Source organism: Dama dama, chromosome 9, assembly GCF_033118175.1.
Source record: "Dama dama isolate Ldn47 chromosome 9, ASM3311817v1, whole genome shotgun sequence".
NCBI lineage: Eukaryota > Metazoa > Chordata > Mammalia > Artiodactyla > Cervidae > Dama > Dama dama.
The window spans coordinates 70,651,797-70,666,390 of NC_083689.1; the positions used below are offsets into that span (position 1 = coordinate 70,651,797).

Sequence of the window (14,594 nt, forward strand, 5' to 3'; positions counted from 1 at the left end):
TGAATAAACAGAGGACCAGAGAGAAATAGAGGAGAGGAACCACAGAAGTCACTCGGGACCAATGCAGAAGTGAAAGCCAGGTTCACCTACCCCTACTCCACTGTTACTCTTCCTCAACAAACATTATTTCACCAATGTTTTTGGTTGCTGTTGTTTGCACCACTCAGCTTGTGGAATCTTAATTCTCCAACCAGGGCTATAAAGCCACAGCCTCTGCAAGCAAAGTGCAGAGTCCTAACCAATGAACTGCCAGGGAATTCCCATTTATTTCACCAAATATTCATCAAGCATCCCATACTAACCAATGGAACATTTTAAGTAGACAAAGCAAACCCACAATCTCCACCCTTCAAAGTTTAGGAAAACAAGCCACCACTTTCAGTATGAATGAAGTCATCATAGGAAACAAGTTTATGGTCACCAAAGGGCAAGGTGGAGTTACAGTAGGAATATACAGTTAACAGATACACACTACTGTACATAAAATAGACAAGCAACAAAGTTTTACTGTATAGCATAGGAAACTGGTGACTCAGATGGTAAAGAATTCGCCTGCAAGCAAGAGAGCCAGGTTAGATCCCTGGGTTGGGAAGATTCCCTGGAGAAGGGAATGGCTACCCACTCCCAGTGTTCTTCCCATGGACAGAAGAGCCTGGCAAGCCACAGTCCATGGAGCTGCAAAGAGTCAGACACGACTGAGTGACTTACATTTCACACTATAGGGAAATATATTCATTGTCTTGCAATAAACTATAATGGAAAAGAATCTGAAATACATCCACACAGACACATATGTGAATCACTTTGCTATAAACCTGAAACTAACATAATACTGTAAATCAACTGTACTTCAATTTAAAATAAAGGAATCGAGTTACACTGTGCCCCAATACAATATATATACCTCTTTCACATATTAATACCATGTCCATTGATGTTCCAGGTTTTGAAGTTGTGAGTGAGAGGATGTCAGAAAATGGAATGTGAGCTAAGTGAGCTCCTGCTCACACAGCTAGAGGGCACTGCCTAGTGTAAAACAGAACATCTCCCCAAATTATGAGATGATGGGTCCTTTTTCTTCCTCCCCAAAACCGAAGCAATCTTTTCTACTTAAAAACACTGACATCAGTGATTTGTTTCGGGATGAAAACTTTCACTTTTAGCTATGTTCCTTCCTGCATTATCACATGATTGCAAGTCATTTCCTCTGCATCCATTAGGGAAGATGGGTGGATCAAAAAACAAAAAAAAAATGATAGCACTGGGCTTTCATCAGATAAGGTTAAGGGAATTTTCTGAAAGACTCAGTACTCTTCCAAACCAAGCCCACTGCAAGACTTGCACACCTGTTGAACTCCTGTGCTAGTAGAAGTTATTCAAAATGTATGCTGAGCTTTGTCAAAAGTTTTGTCAAGGCACTACATTTGTAGTGAACATTGGGAGTTACCACACTGACAACAGAACCCTCTGTTTGTTAACTAGCTATGTTGCTAAACAATGTTGACATTTTAAAATTTCAAAACTTCAAACGTCAAAAATCAAAAATGAATTATTTCGAGTGAAAGGAATACTATTGAAATAAATTGCTTTCAAAAATGACTGCCTTCAGAAAAAACATACATTTAGTCATATACTGAATGGTATATTTCTTTAAAAATATACTATTGTTCTATTGTCATGATTCTTCAAATACAATCATATCCTTTGACACAACAATTCCATGTCCAGAATCATAAATATTGGAAGTATACAAATGCACATAGGTTTTTGTATATTTGAACTGGGGGAAAAAAAAAAACTAAACATCTATGTGTGGGGAAGTGATTTAATAGATTAAGCACCTTTGTCCTACTTAATACCATATAGCTGTCTAAGTAAAGGCTGTTGTCCCATTGTCACAGGGAATGATGAGCTTCTGTAAGTAGTGGAAAAAATTAGGTTACCGTGTGTGTGTATGAATGAAAGAGAGAGAGAGAAAATAAGAGAATAGCCCAGAACTTTCCAAAATCTAGCGCCACTAGCCACATGTGCCTATTGAGCACTTAAAAAGTGACTAGTCAGAATGGAGATGTCCTCTAAGTGGAAAATACTCACTGAACTGTAAAGACTTAAAATGAAGGGAAAAAAAAAAAACCAGAACAACAACAAGAAAGAAAACAAAAACACTGCATTTCTACTGGACAGTGCTGACCTAGGTCTGTTCCTGGGGAGTGGTACTGGGGAAAAATTTTGATGGAGAGGACAGGAAATAGGGATTTGCACCTTTAATTATTTTTCAGAAAGCACTTAATTTAAAATTTTAAAAATCAGAGAAGGAATCCAAACAAAATATATAGTTTAGTTAATATTACGTGTCAGTCTTAATTTCTTAGTTTTGATAAATGGTACCACAGTTGTAGCTGTTAACAACAGCAAAAAAAAAAAAAAAAGAAAAAAAAAATGCTGAATATAGGAACTCTGTACTATCAATGTAATTTTTCTGCAAATCTCAAATTAGTTCAAAATAAAATCTTAAAAAAAACAACAGTGAGGAAAACAAGCACTCTAACAAGATGTATCTTCTGCTTAGAGATTCTTACCTGGAGTCTCAAAGCACTTGCTGTAAAGTAATTCACCTACCCACAGTTCCTTGTAAACACATTTGCTTCAAACAAGGCAGCTAGGATTAAAAAATATCATGTTCCTTAGCTCCCACCTGAAATTCCGACAATTCTGAAAACTCGATTCTCCCTTGGTGATTAGAAGCTGTCTGGCTGCTGCTTAGGTACCAGGAATTGTTGCTGCAGTAGGAGGCTTGCTCAGAGAACAGGAATGGTGCCACATCTCCAAGGACTCCACCGAGGCCTGGGCAGCTAGAAGTTTTCAAAGCCCCTTCACATGCTCCTTGCTGCCTCATCGGCTCCTTGCTTCAGCCCTCGGACTAAAGCAACACCAAGGTCAGGAGATTTTTGCTAAGATGTCATCGTGAACTTCGAGATTTAAAAAATGAATCAAAAATCAATATTATTAGTATAACAACCTTCATCTATATTTATACAGGTGTTACTTTTTGCTTAAAGGTTTCCAGAACAAGAACTAAACTCAGCATCCAAATGAGTAGGAATGGCAGGTAAAACTGGGTAAAAAATTAAAAACAGATTTGATATAGATATATAGATATATGGTTATTTCAGAACTGGTCAAATGAAGATAAATTTAAACACAAAATTGCAGTGTAAAAATACTTTTATTTTACATGTAGTTTAAAAGTCATGAAATGTAGAAATTACAAAGGACAACATGTCAGATTATCATGAAACATGTTGTTAAGTATAGACTATAAAGCTCTAACAAAATATTTTCCAAAGGTGACCCACTGACAAACCAATTATATTAAAAATAATGTGGGTGTTTAAATAGACATTCTACCACCACAACCACACCTGCATAGCTTAAATAATTTTTTTAAACATCACTACTTTCTCTGGAAAAAGAGTCACACCATAAGCAGAAGGAGCTTGACTAAGAATTTACGAAAGAAAACTGCTACTATGTAAATGAGTGACCTTTATAATTATAGGCAATACAACTGAAAAAAAGATGTAGAGGATCTAGAATCTTGAAAGTCACATTTCTGACTCATTCTCCACTGCACAGCTTTGCTACTGAAAACTGGTTAAAATCTGAGCTCTCCTTAAACTTGAGAATTCTCTGACCAAGTGTTCCAGCTGCCTCTCTCATTTTCCCCTCTTTCTAGCTGAGTTCCAGAAAAGAATGATGAAAATATTTAAAATTACAGATCTAGGGCATCTCTACTTACCTCTGGAAAGACTTTCTCAGTAGAAATCTAGAGACAAAATTAATTTGTATGCAGTTAAAAAAAATTCAAACTTAATTGAAAATTAAATTTAAATGGAAATAAGCATCAGGGGATGTTCCCAAATAAATGAATGACAAGTCAAACCACTTGGAATTTCTGCCTTGGGAATTCTAACACTAAAAGTGATAGGCAGATAAAATACGGCAAGATCTTACATTTTCAGTCTGAAAAGATCAGGGACCTCTTCAGGCCCTGTGGGTGTCTATGGCAGAGATCTGGGAGAAAATTTTCTAAGTCACTTCTAAGAAGTGTTTTTAATTAAGTTACCACTTGTCATCACCCAGACCCTTTGGGGGTTCCATGATAACTTGTTATCTTTCTGCCATCTTCCTCATTACAAATGACTGATACAGAGTTAATCCTACCCTGAAAACCAGGGTCCCAATCCCTGCAGGAACCACTCTTGACACATCTAGAGTGATGCTACACACTACTGCTGACTGTGACCCTGAACTTATCCAAAGTCTTCATTTCTTTCTATGAGGAGGAGGTGGACAGGAAAACACTGCGATCATACTTAATCAATGTTTTTTTTACAAAAAAATGGAGAAAATGATTCAATCAGTTACAGAAGCACATAAAAGGAAAAAGTGAAACTCTTGACTATTTGCCCCTGTGGAATAACCATATTAACTTTGGAATTACTTCTGGAATATTTTACAGTAAAAGAAAAAAATAGAACTAACTATACTATTCTAGAACCTTTTTCTTTTTATTAGCAATATAGATTTCTCCTTTAACAAGTAACATAAGCTCTGTGAAACTAGGGATTTTGTCTGTTTCCTTCACTGCTATATTTCTAGGAACAAAAACACTGTCTGGCACAAAGTAGGTGCCAAAACATGTTCACTGAATGAATGAATGAAACCCTCCTTTCTATCAGATCAGTCACAAATTTCATGGGGTCAGGGATGTGTCTATTTGGTCTCTGTGATCCCAGCACCAGAGAACTTGGCACAAGGTAAGCACTTAGTATCTGTTGAACTAGCAAAACAACTCAATGATGAAACCACCTAATTTTTTTTTTTTAACAGTTCCAGTGTGTTAACAATACCACAATAACCAGCTATCCCCCAAATCATGGAAAAAGTCTCTCACAAATACTGTTGCAATAGTTGTTCTTATATATATATCCTTGTTTAAAGATTTTCTTAGGATAAGAATCCCTTTTGGAAAGAAAAAAGCAAAAAAGAAAGAATCCCTTTTGTGGGGCAATCATTGACGTGGTTTAAATGTGTTCTGAAACCTCTTCCATCTAGAATTTCGTAAATTAAAAACACTTAAGATTAATTTTTCAGCTTGTTTAAAAGCCACTGACTGAAACTCTGCAAAATGATCTCCCTTGCAAATCTCCAGTAAAAAACCAATGCTTCCCAATCCTGTCTAGATGCAGCCTGGACACTGTAACAACAGGCTGCCTGCATCCTTGGTGACCAACATCTCTTGCATGCAACACAGTAGCAGTTTAATCATCACCCGGAGACGGCCATTTTCAGGCAGGTCTCTACTGTTGATTCATCCAGCAGAAAGGAGAAAGACAGGAGAGTAACAGACTTCCAGGGCCTGAGCTGAAAGAAGATGCTGAGAAACTAAGAGCTGGACAAGACCAGAAACAGGGGCTTAAGAGTATTTTTGAGTTCCCCAACAAGTGAACAAGAGCTCTATCTGAACTCTCCAATGGAAAATTTTTTCCAGAAAATTACCTTTCTGCTTATTTAATTTTCTCACTCCAAAGATATTAAGTAAATCTCTATTATGTTGTGCCATATGGCACAACAAAGAGTTGTGCCATAACTGGGGAGGAAAAAAACAGGCAAGATGGACCTACTCTCTACCATCTTGGCACTGAAGCTTAAGGACCATTGTCGAAGCACAAAGGGATCTGACTCTGACAAATAAAGATGGCTAGAGACCTTTACCTACTTTCCACCAGGGAACAGAATTTCTGTCCCAGTCATTGCTTCTTCTTTTACGAAAAACACTGCTCCATGTTTCTCCATGAATGGAGAAGTCAGTCAGAGATCTTTCCCTTTGAGGAAATATCCCTTTCCCTTTCCCCAGGCAAAACTGGTCAACACACACTGATCGTACTTCCCTTTTCTCCAGGAGCATCTGCCACACCACAGGCCTTGCTGGGCCATCTTCTTAACTGAAACCAAGGAGAACTGTGCATTGGCACTTACTGTTGCAGAGTCAACATTAAAGAAGTATAAAACGTGAAGCTTTTAGGTAATCAAGACGATCTAGTCCTACTCCAGTAGTTTCCTAACCTGTTCTGTGGATCACAGAGCTCTTTGAGAATCAGTGACCCCTTTAGACTTCCTGTATGGAAAAAGACACACATATTTCTCAGCACGTAATTACCCCTGTATTTTCAGGAGTTTCATGGACAAAAATGTAATTGAATATCTAGAATTCCAGAATTCCCATATTAAGAATTCTTACTCTCTGTAAAAGCCCACTTGAGCGTTAATGTCCCAGTTAGCAGTCTCTGAGTTGGGGGGATGGAACACAGAGGCAATGTAGTGCCTGTGTATTACCACACAGGTCCCAGCTCAATCCTCTAGTGAGCTAGTTATCTGTAAAATGTGGAAAAACTCTGCTTGGTGGCCAAGGACAGAATTTCTAAAATCAGTCAGCTGAACCATCTCATGTTTTCAAAGAAGACAACACCAAGCCCCAAAATGAAGTGGCTGAGTCTGGTGGCGTTGAAAGGTGCAGCGGCCCAGAGGCTGTTAGGATTGCTGCCCACTCTTGACGGAGCAGCAATACTCGTATGGATCCTCCACTTCATATACGTTTTCCTCAATGATATAGATGTTTTCCTCTGGGTGCATCCCCTCTGCTGCTGTATTTGCCAACCCTGAAGGAGAAAGGTTGGCCAAAGTGATGAAGCTGTGGAAATAAAGTATTGTAGTTGAGTTAAGTGTTTTCTGGACAACATGTAATAGAATGAGAGAACGGGCTTTGCTGAAGAGTTAGCAACTAAGGCAGTATACTATCCTTGATCAGGTCCTGACTAGGAAGGGAAAACATAAAATAGCAGTGAAATAGTCTGGGGAATATTCTGTACAAATTCAAATTAATCTGAAATTTCTTAAGTATAAAAGTGGAATTGTGTTATCTAAGAGAATATACTTATTCTGAGGAAGTACAGACTAAAGTGTTTATGTGAAGTGTCAAGAAGTCTGAAACACCTGTACAAATGGTTCAGAAAAATAACAAAATTGTATATGTAAAGTGAGAAACAAAGTAAATGTAACAAAATATCAAAGAACATGCTCAAATTGCTCTGTTATTTTAATTATTATGTGGGTTTAAACAATTCCAAAAAGTGAAAGGAATGTGTATGGATCCAGTGAGACTTGGATCTATAGCCCACCAGGCTCCTCTGTCCATGGGATTTCCCAGGCAAGAGTACTGGAGTGGGTTGCCATTACCTTTGCCTTGCCATCCATATGATCTAGGCTGTCAGATTTACCTTTTCCATCTATTCATTCAAGAACTATTTAGTGTGCTACACACTGAGCCCATGCATCAAGAGATACAACAGTGAACAAAACATAGAAAGCTCCTGGAGGCTGTATATCAGTAAACTTATGTGTTAGGGTCCTCATCTATGCAATGGGAAGAAGTAATTTTCTCTCACAGGGCTGCTGTAAGGAACATTTATCCATTCAATCCTCAAATATTTATGAAGTGTGTTAAGAACCAGGTATGCACTAGGAAACACAGTTGTTAATGTGGCGGATAAGTTCCTAATTTTCTATGGAGTTTACATTTATAGGTAGAAATACAACACTAACCCAATAATTTCATAAAGAATGAACTGGTAGTACATGTAAATGTAAATATTACCAATTGATATTACAACATTTCAGGTTTCAACTCTAATAAATACTGGTTAGAGATCATCTAAAGACATGATGATTAAATGTTCTCTTTAGTCTTATTTGACGTTTTTACTGCAGGCTATTTTGTCCTCCTAACTATACCATCTAGTGTGTGTGAATGCTAAGTCACTTCAGCCATGTCCAACTGTTTATGATCCTAGTGACTGTAGCCTTCCAGGCTCCTCTGTCCATGGGATTCTCCAGGCAAGAGTGGGTTGCCATGCCCTCTTCCAGGGGATCTTCCCGACCCATGGAGTGAACCTGCATCTCTTATGTCTCCTGCACTGACAGGCAGGTTCTTCACCGCTAGCACCACCTGGACTTAGTCTAAAATTACTAGTGGTTCAGATAGTATTCAGTGGACAGAATCATTTTTTTCTTAAAATATATTTCATTCTGCCCATGTACCAAATGTCACAGAAACCCAGTAAAAGTTATATAAGCTTTGTGTGTGTGTAGTATACTGTAATTAGGAATGGAGACTAATTATGCAACATTATAGACAAGCAGTTTCCAACTCTGTTTGTACATTACAATTACCTAGAAAGTCTTTAGAACAATAAGAGTTCCCTTGTGGCTCAGATAGTAAAGAATCTGCCTGCAATGCAAGAGACCCGAGTTTGATCCCTGAGTGGGGAAGATCCCCTGGAGAAGGGAATGGCCACCCACTCCAGTATTCATTCCCAGAGAATTCCAAGGACAGAGGAACCTGGTGGGCTACAGTTCATGGGGCCACATAGAGTCGGATACAACGGAGCAACTAACTCTTTCACTTTTTCACTATGATCAGACCTTATTCCCCAAAGATTCTGATTCATTTGCTCTGGGGTAGACAAATATGTTTAAGTGCCCTAGGTGATTCTAATAGGCAATCAGAGTTAAGAAGAACCAGGCTGGGTTATAAAAAGTTCTGAGAGTAGATTCTGAGCTTCTTGTTCACTTCTGGAAACAATGGCCACCTAGAACCTGGGTGTTGTAGGTGCTCAATCAGCTGAAGGGTCATCCAAGATTCCCACCTTCTCCTCCCCTACACATTATTCTTACCTGGAATTTTGTATCTTCTCTTTTCTATCAGAATACCCTAAGCAGAAAGGCAAAGAAAAGTCAATTTAAAATGCTCTAATAAAATAAATGAGATAAAAAACAAAACAGGCTAACTGGAGGCAGATTGTTTAGGGAAATCTGGTCTACCAATTAAGATTGACTTACATGAAACAACTGATATGTGTCTTGGTTTATTACATAAACTGTGGTAGAAAGTAATAAAGATGTGTTTTCATTTTTAACAAATGTAGGGAGTGCCTCCTACATACCTGGTAGTATGCTAAGCACGAGGGACACAAAAAATGAATTATGAGCCCTGACATCATTAAGCTTGTCTTCCAGTGGGGAGGCATTTAAGAAAAAAAAGTAAATAGAAAACATAATTTCAAACTGTGATGTGACAGAAAGAAAAGTGCTGCAGCAAAATGGATTAACCTAGAGATTATCATACTGAGTGAAATAAGACAGACAAAGACAGATATTGTATCATTTATATGTGAAAACTAAAAACATTGCAAATAGTTTTATTTACAAAACAGAAACAGGCTCATAGACACAGAAGACAAACATGGTTGCCAAAGGGAAAAGGGGAGGAGAGATAAATTAGGAGTATGGAATGAACAGATACATACCACTAAGATGACCTTTAAGCTCAGTTCTGAAAGAAGAGAATGAGTCAGCCAAATGAAGAACCAGGGTGAGCATTCTGGATTGAGTAAAGCCCTGGTAAAGATGGTGATAAGTGGCTGAAACTGAAAGCATGACTGGAATAAAAGAGTGGCACAAGATGAGGTCTGAAATGGAGGCTGGGCTAGATACTACAGGACCCTAGAAGTCATAATCAGGAGCTTGGGTTTTATCCTAAGACATAAGAAATAACTGAAGGCCAGAAATGTGATATAACTGGGTTTCAAGAAAATCACTTTGGTTGCTATGTGGAGAATGAACTAAAAGGACGTATGAAAAAAAGAGCAGGTAAGTCATGAACTGCCTCAGAGTAAGGCAGTGACAGAGAGGCACAGAATCATGAATGAATTTTAGATATGTTTTGGGAAAAGTGCAAGAATTGAAGTTGGATTGTATGTAGTTGGGATTGTGTGTTAGGAGTGAAGAAGGAGAGAATTCAAGGATGGCTTCTAGCTCAGGCAACCAGTTGGATGCTAGTGAAACACTATGATGAAGACCCAGCAAGGAGGGGTAGGGTTTTAAAAAGGTAGAATATAGACTCTAGAGCTCCTTTTTGGACACATTAAGGTGGGAGACAAATAAGTGGAGATGACACCTGAACAGCTGGACAATCAGTAACAATACCCTTGAGTGCTGAAGACAGAAACTAAGGATGACATTTAAGTCTATGGAAATATAGGATATCATCAACCAGAGGGTATGGAGAGAGGAAAAACACCAGCTCTGGGGAACTTCAACACCTAAAGATCATGCTGAATAAGAGAAAATAATAAAAATGACTGAAAAGGAGTGGCCAAAGTAAGAGTGGTGCTTCAGAAGTCAAGAGAAGGAAGACTTCTTTGGAATGAGTAGGGGTCAAGTGAGTTGAATATTACTGAAAGCTGGATGTACTGCATTGAAGACAGTGGTGTCTACTGGGTTTTCAAAATGGAGATCACTGAGCTTGAACTAAAACTATTTCCATGGCAATTCAGTGTAGAAGCTAAATGGGGGGTCAGGGTGTTTGAAGAGTACAGAGGAATGAAATGTAGGAATAACTCATCTGAGAAATATGCCTGTGAAGGAAGGGAGAGAAACGGGAGTAGCTGGAGAGAAATGTGTGAACTAGATCTTGTGATCTTATTTTTATGCTAATAAAAAAAAGCATAAAGAGGAATGGAGAGAGAGATGATTCTGGAGAAAGTGATCAAAGGGAGAAGGAAGTGATGGCTATGGCAAAGTAGTTGAAACAGGCTTTTAACACTTCATCAGTGCAGTGAGAAGGCAGGGAGGTTTGAGCAGCAGTGAAATATGTGATGCTCATCTCAGACACTGCACTAAGAAGATACAAGATTGCTGCACATTTCTTAGTGCCAATTTATGGCTTTGATGTCATGATTAAAAATATGTCACCCCGGTTGTGTGATTTTCTCTAGCAGCTTCTAGGGAAAAGACTGCAAATTGTACACAACTTTCCCATCTATTCTACTAAGTAGTCATGTTTTGAGTTTTGGCAGTAATCACATGTGTGTACAAAACATGACTTCTCCTACTCCTCATCAACCTCTTTCCAAACCCTTTTACACAAACCATAACGGTTCCCAATAAACAGCCCTTGGCAGAACTGAAAAAAGTGGGTGTTATCAATGCTCCTTATCAACCTGTAGACTCCATATTCATGTGGTCAATTCCCAAACTCCACTGCTACCTCTCTATAAACTCAGGTAAGTGGGATTGAGTAGCTTATTCTTCTGAACAATTCATTTACCATTAACAGCAGAATAACAAAAAAGGTAAGCAGGATAGCCTTGGTTTCAAATCCTTAATCAATTAACTGTCACCTTGCACTAAAAGTTACTTAACCTTTCAACACAATGGCTCTCCAACTGGTAAATGAGAATAATATTAGTACCTTTTTCAACATGGTAATTATGAGGATTTAATGCACATAAAGCATCTGGAAGCTTTAAGCCACACAGGATGAACAGCTCATCCCTGTTTTCCCTGGACTGTCCCAGTTTTAGCACTGAAAGCCCAGGTATTCGGACCCCCTCTTCAGTCCTGGGAAGTTTTGGAATCATTTGTAATCCTACACACAGTTGATGTTTACAGATGAGTAAGAAAGGCTACTAAAATAATAGAGGTATAATTCCTTGGCCTCTGCCCCAAAGAGAAGAGAATATATCACAATTATTAAAGTACGTGAGGCTTTCGGAGTGATGGAAGTGTTTGGTCATTGATTGTGGTGATGGTTTCCTGAGTGAAATCATCTACAAAAGTTCATTAAGTGACACATTTTAAATATACAGTTTATCTCATACAAATTGTAATTATTTTTTAAAAATAAACATAAGTAACTGAGAAGTAAAACGTTTGCTGAGTGCCACAATGGAGGAAAATAACAAATGCTGCAAACTTGACCATGACCCAGTGTTAAAGGAACCTGCTACCCCTCTTTAAAGAACCACACATAAGAAATAAATAAGATAGAAAATGCATAGAAGGAAGTGATTATTGATTCATGAATTTAAAAGATTTATGTTCTTTACAAAATAAGAAAACAGGTACTAGAATCAATCTGCCTGAATCTGAATTACAGCTTTGCCACTTACTGATTCTGAAACCTTGAGAAAACCTTGAAAGTTTACCATCTCTAAGTGTTACTCTCCTCTGCTGTAAAAAATGGGGATAACAGTACTACCTACCTTATAAGAGGGTGATGATGATAAATATAAAAACATGCTTGTTACATGGTAAGCACTGATTTTTAATCAGTGAGCTATTACTAATAATGAGCTATTATTAATCCTGTGGTTTGAAAGGACTAAAGAGTGTTCATTCTAATTGATATAAGCTAATAATTATGATATCTAGTTTTGGGTTGGTTCCTATATTAACAGTTCCTTATCATAGGGAAAGAGAAGTACCATCAAATAACTTACATTTGAGAATTAAACCATTAGAGATAAGAATCAGAGCCAGTAAAAAAAACATTTTGGGGGCAGTTGTAAGATGGCAGAGGAATAGGATGGGGAGACCACTTTCTCTCCCAAAAATTCATCAGAAGAACATCTGAAGGCTGAGCAAATTTCACAAAACTTCTGAATGCTGGCAGAGGACATCAGGCACCCAGAAAGGCAGCCCATTTTCTTCAAAAGGAGATTACATGCCTAACGGCAACTCCCAGCAGAGAAGCACCCCTGATGCTCGCATTGGCCACTGGCAAGCAGGGGCTGGACAAGGAGGCACAGGCTGCATTGCTTAGGATAAAGACCAGGCCTACATGCCCCAGTGGCAATCTGAGGGAACTAATTTGGAAGGAAAGTTATGACCAACCTAGATAGCATATTAAAAAGCAGAAACATTACTTTGCCAAAAAAAATCCATCTAGTCAAGGCTATGGTTTTTCCAGCAGTCATGTATGGATGTGAGAGTTGGACTGTGAAGAAATCTGAGCACCGAAAAATTGATGCTTTTGAACTGTGGTGTTGGAGAAGACTCTTGAGAGTCCCTTGGACTGCAAGGAGATCCAGCCAGTCCATCCTAAAGCTGATCAGTCCTGGGTGCTCATTGAAAGGACTGATGCTGAAGCTGAAACTCCAGTACTTTGGCCACCTCATGTGAAGAGATGACTCATTGAAAAGACCCTGATGCTGGGAGGGATTGGGGGCAGGAGGAGAAGGGGACGACAGAGGATGAGATGGCTGGATGGCATCACCGACTCGATCGACATGTGTTTGAGTAAACTCCAGGAGTTTGTGATGGGCAGGGAGGCCTGGCATGCTGCGATTCATGAGGTCGCAAAGAGTCGGACAGGACTGAGCGACTGAACTGAACTGAACTGAACTTGAGATAGCTTCCCAGACTGTGGGATAGCTATCCTGCGAAAAGCCCTAACCTGAGACATCACCAGGCCCCCTCACAGAACAAAGGACTGAGCAGAAATAGCCAACTATGGACTGGCCCATCCCCACCGAAGACAGGCAGGCGAGGGCAGCCAGAGCCGGAAGGGGGCAATCGCGACCCCAGAAAGGCATCCTCTACCAAACTGCAAGCAGGCTTCGTTGCTAACCAAGACTTCTTGGGATTCTGGATGGTTGACATCCACTGGAAGGGTCACAACCAGAGATCAGCTCCCCAGAAGAGACACACAGCACACCTGAGAAGGCGTGCCCCTTGTACACCCAGAAAACCGAGGGGTTGGGACAGGGGAGGCGTTAAGACAAAGCCTCCAATGGGGGGCGGGCAACTGTGCTCTCCAAATACCTGGCCACCTGGGCTGCTCGGACCTGGGAAGGGCAGAAAACGCAGGCCCAACCAAGTCTGTGCCTTTGTGGAGTACCCCAGAACCTGAACCTGAGCGGCTTAGACCTGGGAAGTGCATGCAACCCAGGGCCCACCACAGACAGTTCCCGGCAGAGCAACCTAGAGCCTGAGCAGTGTAGACTGGGAAAGCACACACACCATGAGCAGGGGCAAACTCAGTGTGGCAGGACACTGAGAGCACTCCCCACACAGGCCAGCGATACTTGTTTGCAGTTTTCCTCCCTCGCCATAGCACGAATGAACAAGTGAGCCTAAAAATGTGACCACCACCACCGCCTTGTGTCAGGGCAGAAATTAGACAAGGAAGAGACCAGCAAACAGAAGAAGCTAAAATAAACAGAGGGAACCACCTTGGAAGTGACGGTGCAATAGATGAAAACCCTGTAGTTACCACCGACTACATAGGAAGGGGCCTATAGATCTTGAGGAGTATTAGCTGGATCAAGGAACTATCTGAAAATGAACTGACCCCACACTGTCTGCAACAGCTCCAGAGAAAGTCCTAGATATATGCTTTACTATTATCATTTTTTAAATTTTCTTAAATTTTTTTCTAATTTTCAAGTCCTCCTTTACCCCTTTAATTTTCATTTTATAACCTATTATTACCTTGCAAAAAAAAAAAAAAAAGATTCAATTTTTAAAGCAAAGTTCATATATATATATATATATATATATATATATATATTATAATTTTTGTGACTGTTTTGTTTTTTTAATATTGTATTTTTGAGACTGTAACCTCTAGATTTTTAATCTTTGCAATTTGGTATTTGTTATCAATTTTGTACCTTTAAGAACCCAAT

General features: G+C 39.3%; 1 protein-coding gene across 1 annotated transcript in view; it reads right to left on the minus strand.

Annotated features, from left to right (window-relative positions):
- The window catches only part of LOC133061463 (hepatitis A virus cellular receptor 1-like), a 33,757-nt gene extending 30,890 nt beyond the window's left edge, over positions 1-2,867 (minus strand). Inside the window, exon 1 of the mRNA XM_061149472.1 lies at positions 2,696-2,867. The gene's annotated coding sequence lies outside the window, so the exon portion shown is untranslated. The remainder of the gene's footprint in view (positions 1-2,695) is intronic.
- Positions 2,868-14,594: the final 11,727 nt, after the last annotated feature.